The sequence below is a fragment of the Cyprinus carpio genome, chromosome A2 (assembly GCF_018340385.1).
Source record: "Cyprinus carpio isolate SPL01 chromosome A2, ASM1834038v1, whole genome shotgun sequence".
Classification (NCBI taxonomy): Eukaryota; Metazoa; Chordata; class Actinopteri; order Cypriniformes; family Cyprinidae; genus Cyprinus; species Cyprinus carpio.
This window is the reverse complement of record NC_056573.1, coordinates 22,763,491-22,786,930: the sequence shown is the minus strand read 5'-3', so window position 1 is coordinate 22,786,930 and position 23,440 is coordinate 22,763,491. Positions and strand designations below refer to the sequence as shown.

Here is a 23,440-nt window from a genome sequence, read left to right as displayed (position 1 = left end):
AGCTACTTCTTTGAAATTCTCAATCTCATAAATCTTTTATCCATCTTTATTTAAGGGCTTTGGATTAGAGACAGAGCGACAAGATGAAATGACAGAAATAGAGAGAGAGTGTGACAGACTGAGAGAGAAACAGACAGAGAAAGAGACTCATCTGTATTCAGAAGTCTCTCTGTGACGGCTCTGTCGTGGGTAAAATAGGTCTGAAATTCGCTATCTGCCTCTACATTTTACCAGAGTTCACCTTTGGCCCCAAATCTGTGCCATCTGAACATAGGAATGTGTGTAGAGGACCTGCATGTAAGCTATGCTTAGTAAGACATGAAGACATCAAGAGGTGGGAACAAATTAAAGTGAAAAGAGGCAGAGTAGAGTGGAATGAATAAAGGGGTATGGTATATTTACAGTACAGCTAATTCAAACTCAAGGCAAATACACTTTGATCTGACTGAGTGCTATTTCAACATTAGCCATTAGCACAGCTGGCACTGACCTTGTGGAAGTGATTTATCGAGCAGAGATCGTTCAGGGTCGGATCCAGCATGCACGGGGCAAGACTAACATAAGGATCAAATCACAGATCACATCATAGATTATAGATAAGTCTGTAGAGAACACAGCAGTCTTTGACACTGCAGTGGCTATGTTTCAAAATACATACAGTACATATTAAATACATAAAAAGTAATAGTGAAATAAAATGGGCATTACCATAAAAATTCACAAGACCTTGAAATAAGCGAAATAAATTCAAATTAGTCAATAGTAAATAAACATATAAAAGTTAAATGAATAAAATAAATAAATCACTCTTTGTATGTTTCAATATTTTAGCATATAAAAAATAAAAAACAAGTTACAAGTAAGTAAATAAATTAGCTATGACTTGGTATGTGGTTCAGTATTTCAGCAAACAAACAAACATTAAAAAAAATGCATAAACACTTTAAACATTTTAGTATTAATAGGTGATATGTTTTCCTGCTCTTGAAAAGCCAACACAATACCAAAGTATTACCACAGCAAAATTACCATTGTTCTATTTTGTATTAAAGTTCTGACTGAAACATTAATAGTGTGCCACCAGAAACACAATACCAGATAATTCAAAATTCATGTCTGAAAAGTAATTCCATTTCATATACAGTTTGGTGAGGTTTACTGCTGAACACTGTGAAAAATGATAAGCCAATGGAAAAATGACCTATAGGGGAAGAAAGAGAAAGAGAGAGAACCTCTGGCTCTTTATATATGTCGTGCCCTAACTGAGCTTTTGACAGACCTGCTGTGAAACAGATTGACTTGGGAGAGTATAACCTGGGTCCCTTTTTCACTTGAGGAGAACATAAACAGAAAACAGCTTTTGTCAACAGCACTTTTCTAGTTGTAATCCCGTCAGCTATTCTGCCCACTAGAAGCATTGGGTGTTTAGCTGAACCAGTATTGCGCTCAAGTCCACTCCATTACCCACAACTACACAACTAAACTAAACCCCCAGAGGAGGAGACAAACAAGGTCCACTAAAGCTTCATCAATAAAACACTTCAAATACAGAGAAAGCAGCCCAAGAACAGACGAACAAGCTTCCCAGCAGATGAAGAAGTGTTCACACACACTATCTCTATGCCTCAAACTGTCTAGAGCATTACATAAGAGAACAAGTTGTGTGGTACACAAGCTGCAAACCAAGTAAGTTCTTATCCACATTTTTCAAAACATAGTTTGTGTTAAACACCTGGCACAATGCATCCTGAATTGGCAAGTTACCCTTGAACTCAAATGACAGTTGTGAGCTGCGGCGGAAAGAAAGATTTTTAGTGAAACAAATTTCAGCCAGAAAATAGTTAGAAAACAAGAAATATAGCGCACATTGTAAAACCTAATTAGTTAGAATAATATATATATATATATATATATATATATATATATATATATATATATATATATATATATATTTGCATTTAACTTGAAATAGTAGCACAATCTGATTACTGTAAGACTACATCTTGTGAAGTGAAAAGTGTGTTTAATAATAATAAACAAGTCCATCATTAAGATGTTTTTAATGAAATATGAGTCCTCTAACCATAATATTGTTTTCTCCAGTAGAAAAGCTGTCTCATCTGAATCAGGAGAGAAATAATCAAGCATTATTTACAAGCAAAAACAATCCAAAACAGTTCTAGAAAAATATGTCAGTGGATTTTGATGTGAGAGGACAACAGGTGATGGATGCATTCACTGGAGGAAGCATTATTATGGCCAGAAGTGATGGTATACATTTAAAATGGGTTCGTTTCTTACAAAACACACAACTTTTCACTTCACAAGACGTTCATTTACTGTACAGACTGGAGACATGTGCAATACCTGTGATAATTGTGATGTTTAATTTCCAGCACATTTTCATTTTTGGATGAACTATTCATTCAATTTGAACTATTGAGTAACTCATATTGAAATATTGAGTAACTACTTTATTTGTATTTTTTTACTGTAAGACTATTTTTTTTTTTTTTTTTTTTTTTTTTGGAGCTTGAATGCCCAAACTTAAAATCCATTAAAAATTAGTTTTGAATAAAGATAAGACATCATAGTTAAGCAGCACTGAACTTTATATAAACACATGACAACCACAGTAAGTGTGCAGACAGCGATCTGCCGCCTGAATTGTTCGGCTGGACTGTGACTGGACTGTCTCTGTTTCTGTCTTGGTTTCTGTTTTGCCGTACTACAGAACTTCTTTGTTCTTCTAACAAAATACTTGAGCCATCTGGTATCCCAGAGCAGTCTGGAGATTTTTGTTCATGACAGGAGATGTTATGACGGCCTAATTGTTACTGTGAGGCTCTTGAGTCCTGGTGGGAAAAATCAGAAGCTGTTTTTGCAATTTTTCTGTGTGACAGTGGCGCTATTTGTAGCTTTGTTGTGACTAGAAACTGTTCCCCTCTACCAGGCTCTTGACCTCTGACTGATTACATTGCCCTTTTGGTTTGTTATGTTTTCCACTTATGGACACATGCAAGACCAAACGTTTGGCTTTCCAGTCAGCCATTTGTCAGCTAAACCAGCACTCGGAAAACCAGCCATCAGGAAAACCAATCACACAATCTAAAACACACTGCCATGTTGCTTGACTGGGTATATTGTTCATGTCAGTAAAAGCGGTCTGACATTTTCAACTTGTACTTACTTAGAATAACTTGCTGGACGATGGCGATGTACTGCTAGATCTGATGCCGATAACAACATGCAAATAAACAGACTGTACAAATCTAGTGCCCTAATGTTAATAAAGGAAAAGAGTTCCATGCTTCCAACTCGAAAGCCATGTGAATGAAAAATCCTTAAAAAAAAGCAGAAACATGCATTTTGATCTAATAAGAATGAGCACAAAAAATACAAAAATTAAATTAAATTAAACTAAATTTAGTTTAAAAAAAAATACAAGATTAATAAATTAAATAATTTAAAAAAAAGCCTTATAAAAATAATAAAAAATAGTGGTCATATGCATGATCCCTGGGCATCTAAAAAAGATTAAATTAATTAATAATAATTAATAAATTAATAAAATAAATTAAAACCCACTGATAAAAAAAAATCAGAGAGCTTTCTGCATAGTCTTGAATTGCTGTCTATGCAGGGTCAAAAAGCTCTCGGATTTCATCAAAAATATCTTAGTTTGTGTTCCGAAGATGAACGAAGCTCATTTGGGTTTGGAACGACATAATTAATGACATAATTAATTGGCAACATAATTAATGGGTGAGTAATTAATGATAGAATTTTCATTTTTGGGTGAACTATCCCTTTAATAGGATCTGAGCCACATTAGCAGGTGTGGTCAATAGGCCTCAGTGGCAGCTGCACTTTTCTTTGACAGAAATATCTTGTTCTGCAGTGGCTGACATCGGCTTTCCTCTGAACATATTTCTCTATAAGCGTTTCTTGCGCTAAGGTTGTCCATCACAGCAGGAGTGATGCATTCACATTATCGAAGGGGAGAGTCAGGGAGCTAAGAGGTGGGCGAGACGTCTGGGTCCCCCTGTGGTGCTGGGTAGGAGGTAGAAGAGAAGACTAGGAAAGCTTGAGTATTACATAAATGTTGAATGAGGGTTACTGAGTCCCTCTGAAGAAGCGTGTGGGTTGACTTGGCAGCAGCAGGACGTCAGCAGGCACAATAGCCTGCCTCGAACAGGCACATTTTAGCAGGCTGCATTAGCATGCTTCAGTGAGCACACTTGACTTCCTGCTCCCAAGACACCATACCCCTCGCTTCCCAACCCCATCCGTCCTTCCTGTGCCCTGTTGTTTCTCACGTTCTAGTGCATATTGCAAGGATTTGCAAATCTGGGGGTGTTTAGATCAGTGTTTGGGAAGCTACAGTGAAACTGTAGCCAAGATACAAGCTAATCATAATTTGAAGTTGTTTGATATCCCTGCTGAAATAAAACTATTTAAACCAGCCTAGACTGGTTTGCTGGTCTTAACGGACTTAATCCAGCCTAGCTGGTTCTCCCAGCATTACAAGTGCTAAAAGATGCTCTGGGACAGGGGCAAACTAATCACAGGAACAGAATTTGCATTTTTGGGTGAAACCAATGCAATGCAAAAATGCAAAAAGCTGGTAGATGTAATCTAAAGTGTTTAAATGATCAATAATATAAATGAACTTCAAGTGAGTTTTAAATCACAGAGCATGTGCCATTAAATATGGGCTGATGTTTATCCATTATTGACCAATTATTTAAATTAATCAAGTAATAAATTACTTGATTAATTTAAAAAACCTATATAAACATACATATACACAAATGTATGCTAAAAGTAAAATTTAAATACAAAATAATAATATAAATATAAGGAATAAATATAAATAAGAAATAAATGATATATACATTTAATATGTGTATGTGCGCACTTGTACAGTTATCTTTGTGAGGGCCAGTTTGAGTTTTAGCACATCAGTGTGAAGGACAATCTTATAAAGTGAGGACATTTTGGCCGGTCCTCACTTTCTGAGAGCCCTTTAAAGGCCTGTTTGAGTGTCAAGACTTGGTTTTAGGGGTCAAGTTATAATTGGGTGAAGGGCAGGTTTAGAGTAAGTGTTTGGGTGAGGCACTTAGTTCTGATGGGTAGGTTTAGGGTGAGGAGCTAGTGTTTGCATTGTGTCAACGTATGTCCTCGCAAAGATAGCTATACAGAGTTATAAGGAATAAATATAAATAAGAAATAAATAATATATACATTTAACATGTGTGTGTGTTAGGGGTTGCACAGACTAATCGAATATTTGACTAGTCGGCTTCAATGCTCTACCATGATGCTTTAAGCTTGATTTGGACTAGTCGCTGGTCCTATAGGGGAAGTCGTAGAAGGAATGTTTATTGTATAATGGTTAGAGTGTTGGAATAGTTATCCAAAGGTTTCGAGTTATAGTGTCGGGGTGTATGTGATTGTAGGTGGGGGAGTGAATGTGCAACTCTCCCCCATAAATACTGTGACTGAGTTGCCCTTGAGCAAGGCACCGAAACCCCAACTGCTCCCCGGGCGCCGCAGCTTAAATGTCTGCCCACTGCTCCGGGTGTGTGTTCACGGTGTGACTGTGTTCACTGCTGTGTGTGTGCACTTTGGATGGGTGAAATGTAAAAGAATTAGCGACCACAAGTCGCTAGAGTTAATTCACCACAGTTCAGAGAGGCACAAGAGACTAAAACAACAGCTACAACAACATAAGCATCTGACTGGACTCATCTCAAAGCCGACTCTAAGCCCTCCAACACCACCGCGGTTGAGCCCCGCAGCTCCTGCATGAAACTCAACGTCTGGAGCTGCACGCCTCTCGTCTCCAAAAGCTTTTCAGCTAAATATGTTTGTCCAGCCGTCCAAGAAAGACAAAGCTCTTAAGCCCCTGGTTCTTCAGGTGGGAGAGCCAGAGAGAAATACACCCTGACCCATTTTGTGGAGCATCTATAAATCATACCCGTCCGTCCCAACAGTCTGAACGGAGCATAATCTATTACGGTTCTCATACGCCGGGTCTCGGTTTGCTTTCATTGCTTTGCAGGTGGGGTAGTGGAGGCACCTGGCTCGTTTAATGTATGTACACACCATCTTCACACAAAAAGCCCCAGTTGTCACAGTGATGGGTCGCAGGTGTTATAAACGGCCCCTTTTTGGAGATGCTGGCGTCCATCATCAGCCTGCTCTAAAAAAACAGACAGCACTATGATAAATCCATTCAACCTTCCCGCACTTTCATCTGCAGCAGCGTCAAACCACATCCAGAGGTAGGCTATTGCAATCTGCTAAGGGACACAGGGTCGCTTTTCGAACAGGAAGTTGTCTCTTTTGGGTGACAAAGACACAGCTTTAGACAACGTGGAATACACGGCCAGCAAGAGAAAGGGGGTTAAAACATGACCTTGCCTCGCACACGCAGGAAATGAGAGGCTGTTTTTATGGAGCACTGCGAGATAATGGAGTGATTTATTGGAATGGAGCATTTCGTGCCAAGCCTAATTAATTCTGTCGCTCTGTGTTATTGCTGAGAATAGAGAAAAAAGGCAAGAGATATAATAGAGAGGGAAAGAGAATTAGAGAAAGTAGTATTTGTGTTCAGCTCTTTATTAGACAAACATCTGCTCTTCATATACATGTAGGCTGCAGAGTTTGTGTTGTGACTTTTAAAAGGAAATCTCACCCCCCCACCCCCCCAACACACACACACACTCTGGTGTGGTTAAGATGTTTACATTAGTGATGAAAGGTTACATAAAGCCAGCCTGCCACTGTCTTTCCGAATTAATGCAGCTAAAGAGAGCCTAAATTATTATAGTATTTCGATTTCTTGTGTATTTTTTGCAGATTTAGATGGAATTGGTTTTATAATTGTTATATGCCAATGTTTTCTGCATTGTTTTGGGTTTGGCCAAAACAGCTCTGTTGGAAGAGTGTTAGACTGAAGTCCTAAAGGTCTCTGGTTCGATCCCGGGTTTCGGCAGATGCTCCCTGTCCTTGACTCTTTATCTTAATATTTAAGACTACAGTATAATGCACTAATGCACATTTGCCTCTTGCACATTCATGTGTATCTTAATATTTAAGACTACAGTATACTTTCATGCACATTATTTTCTATTCTATATTTAATTCTACAGTATACATCTTTTTTTATATTTTATTCTTATATTTTTTTATTCTTATATTACTAAACTGCAAGCTATCATTACTGTAAGTGAAATCCATATAGCAAAGAAACAAATTTTTTATTGAAGGTTTATGAATAATCAACTGAAAAAAAAAAAAATCAGATTAAAAAAACATGCTCATCATGCCCATAAACATTTGACTGTAAAATAAAATAAAATAAAACCTGTCACTAAAAAGGCTTCAGAATTATATAAAAAAAAACCTTCCTCATCATGCTCAAGTAAAAAGAAAAAAACTTTATTGCTTGAACTGAAAAAATAATGGCAAGCTCATATAGATTTAACACTTTATAATAAATATTTATACAGTCACAGAGCTGTTTCATTGCTCATTTTACATTCATTGACTGTAAATCGTTATCTTCTTTGCAGTATTATATTATTAAATCACATTTCCATTAAAAAGAATATCAAGATATACATTTTTGCTCATATCACCCATAAACTGCATTTCTACACTCCTTGTTTCTTCCCTCGCACAGCAGCTGCTGAAACAAGGGTGGTTCTTAATTTAATAGTCCTTTGCTTTGCAGTGGCACTCTTCAATCCATTCTGAGTGGTAAGGCATTGCCCCCAGTTTCCGAGCCAGACTTCTGTTCCCAAACGTCAGTTTGATTGCTTTTGGGGCGCCATTTAATCTGCGGACTGGATTCAGATACTACTTTTCTATGCGAAACAAACTGCTTTTAGGTTTTAAAAACCTAGTGCTGTCTGTAATTTCCCCGCTCATGCGAAGACGCTCCTGAGATGAGCCTGACGGAGGATACCCATCCCCTCAAACAGTAGCAAGAAATAGAAGATCAAATTTATAGGGAGAATTTCATTCCTGTGAACTGTGCTAATTAAAGTGGAAATGGGCACATGTAACTATGACAGTGTGAAAGTGTAACATACTTTCGACTTGCTCTAGTTATCTCGGAAGAAACATCTTTTATCAGCCCAAGAAGTCAGGAAGAAGACAAACGCACATCCACCTTTCGGTTTCTGAGTTTATTAGCAAGCTAGAAAGCGACTAGGAAGAAAAAAGTGTAATTCCAAAATCCCTGTAGCTCCACAACCCTGTTAAAAAAAGAAGAAGAAGAAAAAAAAACCTGTTGCACTCTCTAGCTCCTTTCATCTAGATTTGTGCCTGGAAACAGTCGAGATCACCGGCCAACCGCAGGAAGAATACGCTGGCGGCTCAATAAATTTCCCTCAGCAGAATGGGCACTTGGCCAACGAGCTTGTTTTATTTGCTATAATGGCTTCCTCTTGGCAAAATGTGAGCGAAAGGGAAGATGAGGGAGGATGTCGGAGAGCTACTGAGGAAAAGTAACTTATGTCAGTGATGAACAGCTATAACTCCTGACTGAAGACACACGGCTCATCCCGCAGTAGATCTTCTTCTACAAGCTTCCAATCGGTCAGCCCCATTTGCAGTCAGTGTAAATCAACCGTCGACGGCGTTGTGCCATCAATGTGTCAAGCGGTTTAGCCTTGTGCTGCTCACTTCGATCCAGAAAACTGTCACCTGGAACACCTGGAGACTTTAGTAGAACAAATGCACAAACCGGCCTCCTACCCTCCATATGCCCCACTACCCTCTGACCACAAATAAGGAATAAAAATGGAGTGAAGTTCATAACGAGCAGAAACAAGAAAATAAAGTCACACTGATGGATCGAAACGGACTGTATAGAGATCCTTCCACACAGCTAGAAGCCATCTATAGCACTACCTTGCCTACTGAATAATGAAATGAACTGCAATATGACAACAATTTAACATCTAGGCAGAAAGAACTAAGACTATTAAAAAAAAGGACAAAAACTATTTATGTTTCAATAATATCGATGAGAAAAATATTGCTAATGTAATATTACTGTTGTACATATCAACTAATGAAAATGTAAAAATAAAATTCAAAAAAGTAAAAAGACTAACATATTACTTTTGTTCTGTGCAATAAAAGTTTATTATTATTTTTATTATTATTAAAAAGAAGACGAAGATAAATTAATAGCAGTGGTAGTTTAAAAAAAAAAAAGTGTACACACGAGCCCCACAGCTCAATATGTGAGGAGGAGATATGGACTAACCGCTACATCACAGCTCTTTTTTAAACATGATGAATCATGACTAAGAAATGCAGATGTATAATGTAAATAGGGGCAAAAATTCCTTTCTCCCTCTCCAAAGTGCACGAAGAGAGAAGAGGATTGATTTTCAGGTTCCATCACAAAAACGCCACATGAAACACTGTGGAAACCAGGAACGTGCAGCTGGAACCACAGCGCCTTTATAATACCTTCCACCAGACACAAACTGCTCCTCATTCACCTCCTGCCAGAGACAAAGATGAGGATGTCTGTGATGTTTGATGTTCCTCTCCATTTCACACCATGATGGCAAAGCTAGAGAAGGAAAGCTCTACAGGAAACGCCACAGCAAAGTTTTTAGTTTAGTTCTTATTACATGGCATGTTTATTATCATATTGGATCCTAGAGAGAAGAAAAAGAAGGGATAGGACTGGGATATGGCTAAAGACCAAGTATATATTTGTTTCATTGCGTATGGAAGAGTATGCATGACACATCATCAGCATAGTATGTACATACTGTGCATGTGTAGACAGATTTTAATAAATCGCACATACTCAAGTTTAGCTTGCATAAGCACTAGTGGTTGACCGATATATCGTCAAGGCCGATATATGAGCCGATATTTGCCATTTTTTAAAATATCGGCATAGACTGACAAGTTTTTCTGCTTGGCCATTGTGTTCGAGGCGGGACTTTTATTTTGACGGTGCTGAGAGCGGCAGCACCAGAGCACACAGTGCTCACATTCTCCCTCTTGTTTGCTGTCATTGTTCAGTTCTGCCAAATACAGATAGAAGTCTATCTAATAATCAGACGGAACTGTTGAACAAATAAATTAAAAGGTATACAAAAAGTATTTTAACAATTGCTTTTATATTATTAGTAACAGAAAGGCAAACATAATACTTTCTCGTTTGCCATCAGCATTCAGCAAATACGCATATCATTTACATAAACCTTTAAATGACTAATGAAAATTTAATTTCACAAACCTTGCAGACTTAGTCGAATCCAGCTGTGAGATCTTGTGGAGTGTGCATTTGTATACTGCCTGATCGCGTGTGCTCTGCGTGACAGTCGATTCGTGCGAATTGAATCCGGACAGAAGGAGAGGTCAGCTTCACTGGAGACGCACAATCAACTTTAAACTCGTTATTTCAAACTATGCTGATTTATTCATTTGCACACTTTCATATTCATGTCATTTTTACTGCATGCTGCATGTAAAATGAGTGTTACCTTGGATTTAGTTGAAAAAATATGATTCTCAATGCGCACAAACTTCCCAGATTACCAAGTGTCCTGTTGGTTACAGTGTTTACTTTCTTTTTGTATGTATTTTAAAATATTTCTTTATTTGTGAAAAATAGAATTAAAGTAATAGAGTAATAGAATTATTGGAACACCAATTAAGATATTTTTAATGAAATCCGAGAGCTTTCTAACCCTGCATAGACAGCAACGCAACTACCACTTTCAAGGCGCAGAAAGGTAGTAAGCACATTGTTAAAATAGTCCATGTTTATGTCGTAAACGCACATCAAATACTGACACAGAAGAGAAAAAATTGTTGAATAAAGCCATTATTTTTGTTTTCTTTGCGCAAAATATTCTAATACCTTCATAAAATTGAGGTTGAACCACCGCTATCACGTGGACTATTTTAACGATGCCCTTACTACCTTTTTGGGCCTTAGGTAGTATGAGGTAGTATGAGGTAGTACGAGGTAGTTGCGTTCTTATTATGTGGTGTTTAAGTGGTAGTCGCATCAGTGGCCACCTGAGATGCAAAAACATGCTTGAAGAGGAAATTAAAAATCTTTAAACCTGTGATTTGTTTCTAAGCGTGATAAACACTCGCAGACATGTAATCATCCAGAATCAAACAAACATTGCCCTCTTCATTTAAACGCCAGCTGTGAGAATTTGCTTTCAACTACAAGTTGAATTTCCATCTCCAAGGGACAAAAAAGACCCACATGCCTGTAGGAACACCACATGAGTCTTCCTTTCTTTTGTCTCGCCTCACCTGACTCGGATTTCCCCTACAATGCTGCGGGGGCAGCGTCATGCATGCCAACCACTCCCCCACGAGACACATCTGCACGCAACAGCAGACGGATCTGTTCCCATTAGCATGACAACGCTACACACAGGGCAGAAGCAGCAGGCAGGAGGTCTCCCGCTGCACATATGGAGAGACGCCTGTAATTCGCTTGTGTAGGAGAGTAAAGAAGCTAGATCTTTCAGCGCTCGCTAGGGTGACAACTTCTGGGGGAAACAGAAGAAAGACAGAACAAACAATGGGGGACAGAAAGAAAATGAGGTGCCGGGGTGAAGGATCCCAGCAGAAGGTATTCATTAAATTCGTTTTTTGCCAATAAAGCTGCCATCTTTCGAGGATTCCTTCATCCCAGTGCAATCCAGGCTAGCAGCCAGTTCATAGCAGGTTGAGCTATAAAGCAGATGAGAGTGGATTCAACTCTGAGCCAGTCTATGACAAGACAGCACCAAATATTCACCAGTTTTACTGACAGGAACCATATAAAACAATAGGGGCTTTCTCACCGCTTTAGTTCCAAAACTAAATGTACAATACTAAAGTACTAGGAAGATTTTGGTTTAACTATTTCCCAGTACCATTTAAAGGGTTGCATTCGTACCGACAATGTGTACTAGTAAGTGACGTAAGCCGGTTGACCACAACGTCATTTGTGCGTGGCGTTCAAAAACGAAAACAAAGAAGAACAACGTTAATAACAGGAGGATGGAGGACGCTGTGATCGGAGCTGTGTTTTTGTTGTGTCTCGTGGGTTTCACAATAATGGTCATGGAATGTCGACGTATATATAAAGCGATTGAAAGAACGGAAAGGAGGACAAAGAATCTCCAACGACAACTGGCAGCGCCACATTTGCTACAAGTCTCTGTTCTCCATACTTGCGAAATAAGTTGACACAATGTTTACAGTATGTTTACACAGCATTTGAAATCATAGCGGGTGAGGGAGTTTTCGTACGTGTTTGGCTAATCAATGTCTACTTACGTCACGGGTAGTACCAGCTGTGCTGGTTAGACCCTGCTCCGGAGTAGGAGTTAATTTGGTTCTCGAAAAAGGCAGTCCAGTACTAAAACCGCACCCAGTTCCGGCGGTGCGAAAATGACAAAAAGTGAGTTCCACAATTATTTCTGGTACTATGAAAAGGTTCCCGCAGTGTAAAAGGCCCTAATGGGCCAAGGAGGAACTGATTTTGTACTAGTTATGTGTCTTTGATTGTTGTGAAGATGAAACACAAGAAGTAGTTGTGATTGGCAAGGCTTGCTCTCATCAAGGACAGAGCCAAACATTTTCTTTTTCATTTTCTTTCGTCTTGAGGAGGGATATGAGCCTGGCATGGAGCCTGATGCTAACGTTGTCCAGCATATGCAGGGAGTGTAGTGCTCCGTCTCTCTGGGGGACTGAATGGGAAGATGGAAGCATGCAGTTTCAATTATCCAACTCTGAACTGTGCTCTTACCAATCAGCAGCCACGCATTGCATTACCCCTGGGGCAGGATGAGATGCTAATTCAAACTGCCTGTGCTACTGTCAGCAGGCCTCAGTGAATGCTAACCAAACAAGCCACATTTAGTGTTCAACATAAGGCACGGGACTTAATAAAAGCTACTGTTGAACTCCGATCCAGGGAGTAAACTTGAAAAGACTGCAGAAAAAGCTTGCTAATAGAAGCGTTACATTGTGATTAGCCGCTAATCAGATATGGACAAGCACCCATTTGCACAGTTTAGCTGGGTTCCAACACACAAATGTGCGGTTTGCTTTTCCACTGAACTAGTGGGAGCCAAACGACCTGGTTATCCTTGCAAGTTTGCACTTTGTTGGATTCTCCTTTGCATCTTAGAGGAAGAAAATGGAAGCCATGTGTTCTGCTATGTTTATATCTTTCCTTGACTCTCTGAAAGTCAGTGTTAGGTGACACCGACTTCTATAGAGGCACTGCAACAGACTTTCTCCACCTTGTTTTAGTGGTATTTTGATTGAGACAGAGCTGAAAAGGTGGCGCCTGGAAAATCTTGGATAAAAGAACTTGAAATGGATCATGATATGAACAAGACCTTGGTGTAACAACAGCACCGTCAAAGCTAGTCACGGCAAACTTCTAAGCAAAATGGCTGTAGTTTCTAGGAAACAAATAGAGGACAAAACATTTAAATGCAATGCATAAAAACACATCCCTGAATCAAGAGGCACTGTAGAAGTTTGCCTAGTTCCATAACTCGACAACGAAATTACAAAATTTTCTTTAACCTTAAGTTTTTTTTTTATTTCATCAACATTAATTATGAAAAGTAGAAAAATGCAAAGCATGACAATAATTAAACTATTTTAATTAAGAAAAAGGACAAAAATGAGGAATGCACAAAGCGTTTTTGTAGAACAAAATCTAGAAAGCTCATGATTATTTTAAAAACTTTAAACATAATCAGTAATGTCATGGATTGCCCTACTTTAGCTGAAGCTGAAGAGTGAATAAACACAGCTAAACTGAGGTACTTTGTTAGCAGGTTAATTAACTTGAATCCTGTACAACAAAAACCTAAAATTACAAGTCACGTTGTGAATGCACTCCTTCCATTACAAAACGCTAAGACACAAACAATGTTTTAGTAAAATGCTGATGCATGTTTAAATTAAAATATAAAATGTTTCAATGATTGGATTCATTTTGCATCCATTAATTAAATTGCTACTTTCATTGACTATAATGAGATACCATTTAAAAAAAAACAATTAATATAACATGTCAAAATAGCAAATAAACTTACAGGACAGTGTCATAAAACACGAAAGCTAGTGTAGAAAACAACTATGTAGTATTAAAAAATGCATAGAATTTTTTCCTGTTACTAGTAATTCTCTCACTTTTCGTAGTTTCTGTGGCACAGTATATGCTGGGGTTGTTTCTCCCTGGTCCTCTCATCTGCGACATCTTTGGCCATATCTTCAATCACTCCTGCTAAACACCCCCCTGCTGAAGCCTGGTGTCAGGCTTGCTGTGTAAGCGCTTTCCCGTGACGACCCCTCACTCTCCTGACTTTTCCATCAGACGCGGAGCAGTGTGGCTGGGGTCACAGATCTTTGGAGTGCAGCCAGTCACAGCTAGTCACTCACTAATTGCCCACTTCTAGAGTTAGTTACGGTGACAAAGAAACCTCAGCATCCAGGGGGCATGACCGCTCATGAGATAGAATTATATGGATGGATAGGCCATGAGTGGAGCTAACTGCGAGAGAATTAGATGACCTATCACCTAAAACAAGAATTGATAATAGTGTACAGTAGTCAAATAAACACCTGCTGCACTACTTTGTGAATAATTAGTCGCCAGAAACATACTCTATGCAAGCACACAAACATCAAAACACAAAAACTAAACAAAAAAAAAAGTTTACAACAATTAACACTGGAACATGCTTGTACATGCTTTCTGAGGAACATGTTCTTGCATTATCATTTGGAACATCAACGGTTTTTATTTTAATATGCTTCGTAATTGGTGTTCTTCAAATGGTTGCTTCACAGAAGAAGAAGAAAAAATATAAAATTTAGAAGAGTTTACAGTGCACACTAGTCGAAATGCAATGCATCCTTGCATACAGTTTTGAATTGCAACATTTGAGTAGCTAGAATCATTTACGTTCACGAATTTGTATAGTGTACGTTTTGGCCCTTTGATACAAGGAATGAGGGGAAATAAATAATGACATCTTCTCTCTTTCATACGCACAGTTAAACATGCCTCACGAGCTTGCCAACTGGAAACCATTATCCAATTGAGTGGAATTAGAGCATTAACATAATTAAGGCATTCACTACATTACATGGGAAAAATGCTCATTTGCTTGCCTAAATTGCAGTACAATTCCATGATTCCCTGTACATTCCTCTTTCGGCACTACGCTATAATTTCCGCTCTGGTGTCCATTTCATCAGTATCAACTTTGTGAATGGGTCCTGGTATTAGGGACCGTTGTTCTTTCTGTCTGTATCGTGATGGAAGGACAGAAAGGATATTCAGATCATATTTCTGCAAGAAAAAACTGCCCTTCCTGTCTCTCTGAAAAGCCACAGATCAACCAAATTCCAATCCAAAGCGCTTTTATCCATCATTTTTGTAATTTCTGACTGGATTTGGTTACAAAGATTCTCTGCTTTTCCACCGAGGTTCAAGGACACAAAAAAGTACTTACTGAAAATATTCTTGCACTGTCATATTTTAAAATTCAGAAACCTCTTCCCTCTGCCAATTACAGCCCATTATACAGCTATCATAGAGCCACTGATGTCAAGACGATGGACAACATGGCAGCTTGTAACAGTTCCAACAGTTGTAGGAGGAGGGATGATAACTGGCATTAAAGAACTGGTTTTTCTATCCAGATTGTAGGAGTCTGAGAGGATTCCCACAGCTTCACAAGTTTACACAAGTGTCCACAGTCACAGTTTGTGCAAATGCAAGAGCCAATCATGCATCATTGATCATGATTTTATGCCTTGCAAACATAAACATTTGGTTTTCTGTGATGTAATGCACATGGTTGACGCAAACTCAATTTAAATCTGGTATGCTAGAATTACATTATTAGACAAATTTCATATGGGTAGTGTGGACATGTGCTTTTTGGTTTCTCCCAAGGTTTCTTCCTCATCCACTCTTATAGCACATTACAAATGAATTTCAGTATTTCTGTTGTATTTTCTTACAACATAAAAATAAATTATATATATATATATATATATATATATATATATATATATATATATATACACACACACACACACACCACACACACACACACACACACACACACCACACACACACACACACACAAATATACATACATACATATAACATACATACATATATATATATATATATATATATATATATATATATATATATATATATAGGGGCTAGTGAAACCGCTACCAGACCAAGTAAACATAACTATTTACCTGGCAGGGCCTGTAGAAAAATGCTTACGGTTGAGTCCTGCTATATGTGAAACATTACTGCAATAAAACACTGCGATTTGCATCAATGCACAGCACATCAGCAACAGACTCTAAATGTCAAACTCATGAATAAAAGTGATGCAAGGTTCATATCGGTTGATTTATATCATTAGCCTATGCTGGATTACCAGAGCAGATTGTGAATCCAAATCTCTTTTTTCTTCTTTTGACTCCATGGCATTTAGAGCCTGATCTACATGCTGCTGAGTGTTTCACTGTGAAGCATCTGGTAAAATAAAACCCATTTGTCCAACGCTACTGTATCTGTGCTAACACACCTCATACTATTTTGTTCATTAAATAAAAAATAAAAAAAAATTCCAAGCAGGTACTGTTCCATTTACAACAGGAATCGAGAGCTTTTCATTGAACAAACCCATTTGATGTGTTGCAGTTTTATAAGCCTACTTGACACGTTAAAACACAAGCAGGCCGCCAGTGTAGCAAAATTCTATGCCTCTCTGTGGTGCCTGCCTGTGTTTTTGGTAAACAGAGACTTTCTGCTAATGCGACTTTCTAATGCCACACAGTAAAAGCAAACTAACAGCGGGGTACCGAACTCTCTATGCGTCTCCCTTCAGTCCTCTTTGGATTGTTTTTGTTTTTCCTATACTGGCCAGTGTGGGCAGCTTTTTAACAGCTGGAGAGCTCCTCTTTTACAGGGCTTTCTATCTTTAAAAGATGGCATCGAAAAAGTAATAAAGACTGTATTAAAATGTTTACAGCCTGCAATCATTTGGAATAAAGCCTCTCTTTGCTGCATTTGGACTCAGTATGGAGCGAGAAAAAGAGAGAGGGACTCCAAGGTCAACATACTCTTGTGTTTCAAAGGTGCTAAAACAAACAGGCTGCAACAAGAATCCAGCTAATGCTCCACCTCTTTCTGTTTAGTGAAAAATGACATCAATTCAAGGACTATGAACAGGTCAGAAGAATGAAATGGCTGCTCGGAATGTGTATGCTTCTGAAAGATTGGTGTAGTTTAAAGGGACAGTTCACCCAAAAATGACAATTCTGTCATTTTTGAGCAAACTAATTGAAATAATGGCAGTTGTGGATTTGTAGACTCACGTGACTATCTTGAGATCACATGATCATAAGGTAATTCCACTTTTCGCTCGTGGAATATTTTGAATGCTGCCAAGGAACTAAAAAAGTTTAACGTGCATAAACACAAAATATTCTGAAGACTGTTGGTAACCAAAGTTGACAGTAGCCATTGACTTCCATTGTAACAATATGAAATATGAAATAGATACATATATTATGGAAGTCAATGGCTGTTTGATTACCATACCATCATTCTTCAAAATATCTTCTTTTGCACTCAACAGAAGAAAGAAACTCATACAGGTTTGGAAAAACTTGAGGGTGGGTAAATGACAAAATTTAAATTTTTGAGTGAACTATCCCTTTAAATGGGACATCGGATGCCCATTTTCCACAAGTTTGTATGATTCTTCATGAAATGTACATTGATCAAAATTCCTCAATGGTCGTCTAAAACAGCCCCCTTTTTACCTTGTCAAAAACAGCTCTGTTCACAGCGACCTGTTTTGGTCCATGTCTCTTTAAATGATAATGAGCTACTGCTAACCCCACACTCTCATCCGTTTTGTGTGTATTCTGTGGCGCATTACCATCAAAAACAAAACTAAACCACTGTGTCCTCAGTGGCTCTGATGTCGAGAAAAAATGAAGACTTATGTTCACTTTTACACCCAACTACAAAACATCTGCACTGCTTATGAGGCATTGTTGTCGCTACAGCTGCTCGAGTGAGGAGAAAATGGCAAACAGTGTACAACTGGCTGACGGCGGAGATATGCTAATTCGGGACAGTCTGTCATGGTTGTTTGGGGGGGGGGGGGTTTGAGCAGTATGATGCCATACTACTCAGAAAATCAAAACGGCTTGATAACTGATATTGTTTAGGTTTTTGGGGGATTAAGAAATGGAGCGAATGGGTTTTTATCATTGTAGGGTGGTTGTGTCCACACACTGCTAAAACACCATGCAAGTTATGCAAACAGCATGTAAAAGTGAATTTTGCATTCAACTTTCCCTTTAAAGGTACCATTTTTTTTTTTAGAAGGTGGAGTTACCGAATGGTCATGTGATCTTAAGGTGGTCATGTGATTCATGAGATGACCCACGCTACAAATGCACAACTGCAATTTTCACATCAATAACATAAGCACTAAATGCAATAATATCCCCCCCCAAAAAAATAATAAAAACATAAAATTGGAAGTTCATGCTCTAAAACCTGATTTTATAAGATGTGTTTGAAGCTGTTTTATAGCTAATGCACACTGTGACTAGACCAACTGTTCATAAAATGCACAAAGTTATGCTGTAAGGAGTGTACAGTAAGGTTAATGGGCTATATTACTCGTCAGAAGTCATTCATTTTGTATTTATTAATCACAAATGTATTTTATCCTATTGCTGTTGCTGTCATTTTCCAAAATGAATTGATTTACCTGTGTGTGTTTTATGCCTATCAACAAACCTTTATTCCTGTCAATCACTAACACACAGCCTCTAGTGTCTTTTTTGCTTTACTTCAAAACAGTAATAAATCTAAAGCTTATGTAATATTATTTAAATGAGTGGGGTTTTCAACTCCAGCTGTCACCGAACTGCAGATTAAACATAAGCGCAAAGCAAATCGGCCAACAAAGAGACACTAAACGAAAAGACCATCAGATGTTCACGCATCACATAACAAAATGATTGTCTCCATTCGCTTTCATGTTTCTGCAAGACATACACAGATCCCAGAATAGCGCTACAGACTGGTGTGGACATCAGAATCACAATCACGGCACTGATTTTCCCAATGAAGAAACCAGTGTTTGTTACAGTCATTTCAAGATGATGAAAGAAGAACAAAATGAGATTAAATACCCATTAAAAACTGCAATTATTTATGAAGAAAATTAGGATTGTCAATAAACTTAATTACATTAAAATTCATTAATTTTAATTACAGGATGAGCCAGTTAATTAATAACAACTAAATTCACCAAAAATGAAAAGTGTCATTCTAAGATGGATGAATGAAAGGGGATTAAATACTCATGAATAAAAAGACAGCTAAAAAGACATTCTAAGACAGCAATAGAACAAATAAATAAATTAGATTAAATACACATAAAAAATGTTTTATTACAGAAATAAGGAATTACAGAAATAATTTATGAAAAAAACTTAGGCTGTCAGTCTATTTAATTGCATAATATTTAATTCACTGAAATTAAATGGTGGCAATTAATTAATCTAATTAAATCACAATTAATGGCATATTTTTGCATTATTTTTTAATGTACTTGCACTGAATTAATGCCTTTAATTGACAAAAACTTCTTAAAAATAACAAGCAGATTGAACATATACTATAAGAGTACAAGATTTCCTCTGCCATGTGTGTCCCTTCCTGTTTATCTTCACTAATCCTGAACATGAACCCTCTGAGCTCATGACATTCAGCTGAGCAACTTACAAGTGTGCGTGACAGACAGCAGGATATTACAGATGTCAGTCAGACCAGCGAGCGTCTCTTTTGAGGCCTGGTTTAGTGTTTCAGAGTGAAATTGTGTTTCTGTCGCTCAACACAGATACTCCACACATTTCAGCTGTAAGCAATTTTCAGAGACTTCAAGGAAGAGCACAGACTGTGAGGAACCGATCAATGTAAAAAAACAAGTCCAGTTTGTTGCACAGATTGTAAAGCTGACCACTATTTAAAATCACAAAACTTCAAAAAGAGACTAGCAAATCTTTTTGGGATTAAAAAAAGAAAAGAAAAAAGTGTCTGTGACTACAGAATCGTCTGGTTACTGAGACAGAGAGAAAGCCTAAAGAAATACCCTTAAAGTCGAGCTCACCTAAGAGCTTCATTTACACATTAAAGAATAGAAAAGTGGGCCATGCTATTTTCAGAGCTCAACCTTTCCACGACTCCAGCGAAAGCTGAGAGGTAAAACAGGTGTTGCTGTGATGCATGAGAGGGCAGGTATCTGGGTTGAAAGCCAGTAGGAGACCCGGGGCTCAAATACAGTCACAGCTAACGAGACACTGGATGAAATGTCGAGCAGCCAGCAACACACAGTTTGAACCACAGACTACAGTCTGAAAAATAAAGCCTCCAATTAAAAGCAAGAAGACTGTACAACCTGATGCAATTCAAGAACCATTTTAAAAACAAAGAACTTTTACAGATTAAGATGTACAAAAACAAAAAAAGGGACTGTCCAGGGTAGTCATCCAGCATATTTTCAGTATATTTTTATGAGATTTTATATATATGTGTCCCAAAAAAATTATCATTAAAAACAATACTTAAGTTATTATACAATGCTACTGAGAAAAGATAACTTTTTTATAGTGGCTGGGGGTATTTTTAGATGTACTTTAATTAAGTAATTTGATGCTTGCTTAGGTTTAGACAGACAGACGTACGAACAGAGTTAATTACGTAAATTTGAAGCTTTGGAGATAAATAAGTGGAGAGGAAGAAGGAAGGAAGGAAGGAAGGAAGGAAGGAAAGGAGGGAGGGAGGGAAGAAGAAAGAAAGAAAGAAAGAAAGAAAGAAAGAAAGAAAGAAAGAAAGAAAGAAAGAAAGAAAGAAAGAAAGAAAGAAAGAAAGAAAGAAAGAAAGAAAGAAAGAAAGAAAGAAAGAAAGAAAGAAATGTAGCAAGGGAAAAGACTGTTATAGCCAAGTGGGGCTGAAGTTTGTTTTTGTTTTTCACCAACCACTACCAAAAACACCCTAGCAACAACATAGCAACATGATAGCAACCATTTATAACAGTTTATCATTGTCTGCAAATCATATGTGTGCCGAACTGTAGGGCATGGTCCGTACGGATCAGGGATCAACTACAAGCCGATTCACCCCTACCCAGAACACCTTAGCAACCACATAGCAACATCCTAATTTTAATAACCTAGCTTAATGGTAGTGATTTATTCTAGGGCAAACACCACTCATATTTTCTTCATAAAATATAAAAAGCTTCTTTGAAAATGTCAGAAAAAAAAAAGAAACCTGGAAAGAAAACTTGTAGGCAAGAGAAAGAGAAAGAAAAGAGAAGAAAAGAAAAGGACTCCAGAAAGACTCCTCTGAGAGATAGTGCTGGATGTGTTATTTATGTGGAGATGCTGTGGACGTCTTGCTGCTTGGACACACCAGGGGGGCAGACCTACACCCCATTCATTTACCTCGCCAACGTTGCACATCACCATGGGAACCTCATTACCACACTCCCGCACTCTCTAGTCAGCGCCTTTGCCGAGCAGATTCAGTCACTTTTCAGAAAACAGGGGATGAAATGGAGAGAGAGAGAGAGAGAGAGAGAGAGATCAGCACAAGTGAAATCAGCCTTCACCTCCAGTGTAGAGGGAGTTGGAGAATAACAATGAGTGAAGCTCAGATAAAAAGACAGCGGTTTTAATAACTTTCAGCCGAGAGGACAGACAAGGCAACAGCTTGGAAAAAAACGTAGGAATATAAGAGGAAGCAAGATCCAGATAATGATCTGAGCGAACGCCGGCCCCATTAGGCGGCGAGATGGTTTGTGTGTGTCCACCTGTCTGTGGACGTCAGCGAGCGACTGCTGTGCCGCTTGTTAGAACATGGAAGTTTGTGTCTCAGGGGAAGTACTTGAACCGGAGGTGGAATCTCTCAGACATCTTTCGCTCTTGTTCTCCTTCCTTGGTTTCTGTCTCACACCATCTCCTGCAGTGACACTTTCATATTCAGATAAGCCAGGAATAATGGCACACATGCCTGATTGAAGCATCACGCACATACGCCTCATCACACTGCCTTGTTAGACTGACCGGGGAGGCGGACGAGACAAAGGGACCGACGTCCCACTGTGGGAAATTATCTCAGAGTTTGAATCAGTGCAGCAGGAACGGCTGCTGGGGATTTTGCTTTTTTCTTACCAGGCTGTGGACAACTGCATCATTCTGGTGATGATGATTAAAAAAAGGTGGACATTCTTATTTTGGATTATTGATTATAAACTTAACATTGCTTTTTCACTTCCCAACAAAGACAGGGAGTTTTACAGCACTAAAGTAATAAAATGAAGATAAAAAGATTGGTTCTGGCCTTGGTTCTGAAAGTAATTTCCCTGTGGATTAAAATAAATAAATCTTTGTAAAAGAGTTACAATAATAACAACATTACAAACTTTGATCTGAAGGAGAAAATATTTGAAACAAAAAACAGAATGTGTATTTAATGGCTGTAATGAGGGAAAGAACTACAGTCCATTGAAGAATAACTAATGAAATAACTGAATTAACAACAATGGAAAAATATGAAACTATTGATTTAAAGATGTTGATTAAATGGAAAGAAACACCATATTTTACGTTTATTACAAAAATGTACTAAAACTGCTTAAAATTACTAAAGCCTGGAATACACTACACTATTCTTGCCCCGATTTTCTGCCGATTTACTGTCTGGAGAGGTTGACGCTAATTGCCGAAAGTCAGAGTCAGTCTGCAGATTTGAGTTGACAGATTCTATAGAAAATTGCGTTATCGGAGGATATCAACAAACATGTTTGATATTTTCAGCCGGTTTTAGAACACGTTGTTTTCCTTTGTCACTATTTCCAAAGTCGGTAAGTGTATGTTGCCTAGTGTTTTAAAAATCTGTTCAGATTTGAAAGGTCATGTAGTGTATTCCAGCCTTAAAACTTAAAAAATAAAACTAAACTCAATATTTAAAAAAATAATAATAAAAACTCACAAACAAATTACTAAACCTTAAACTAAAATTACAATATAATACAAAATATTAACAAATGCTATAACTGTATTTAAATAACACTAAAATACCACTGAATAGAATAGAATAGAGTAGAATAGAATAGAATAGAATAGAATAGAACAGAATAGAATAGAATAGAATGAAGTAAAACAAGCAATCAGCAAACTGTAGCAGAACCCCAAGAAGATTTGCGAATTGAATAATTCAATCAAAAACAAAGGATAAATTTAAAACTATTTGTTTAAAGATGTTAAATATATGGAGAGAAAC

General features: G+C 37.9%; 1 protein-coding gene across 2 annotated transcripts in view; it reads right to left on the bottom strand.

Annotated features, from left to right (window-relative positions):
- Positions 1–23,440, bottom strand: part of LOC109089987 (ephrin type-B receptor 1-B) — a 208,259-nt gene that overhangs the window by 170,234 nt on the left and 14,585 nt on the right. The gene's annotated exons all lie outside the window — the stretch shown is intronic.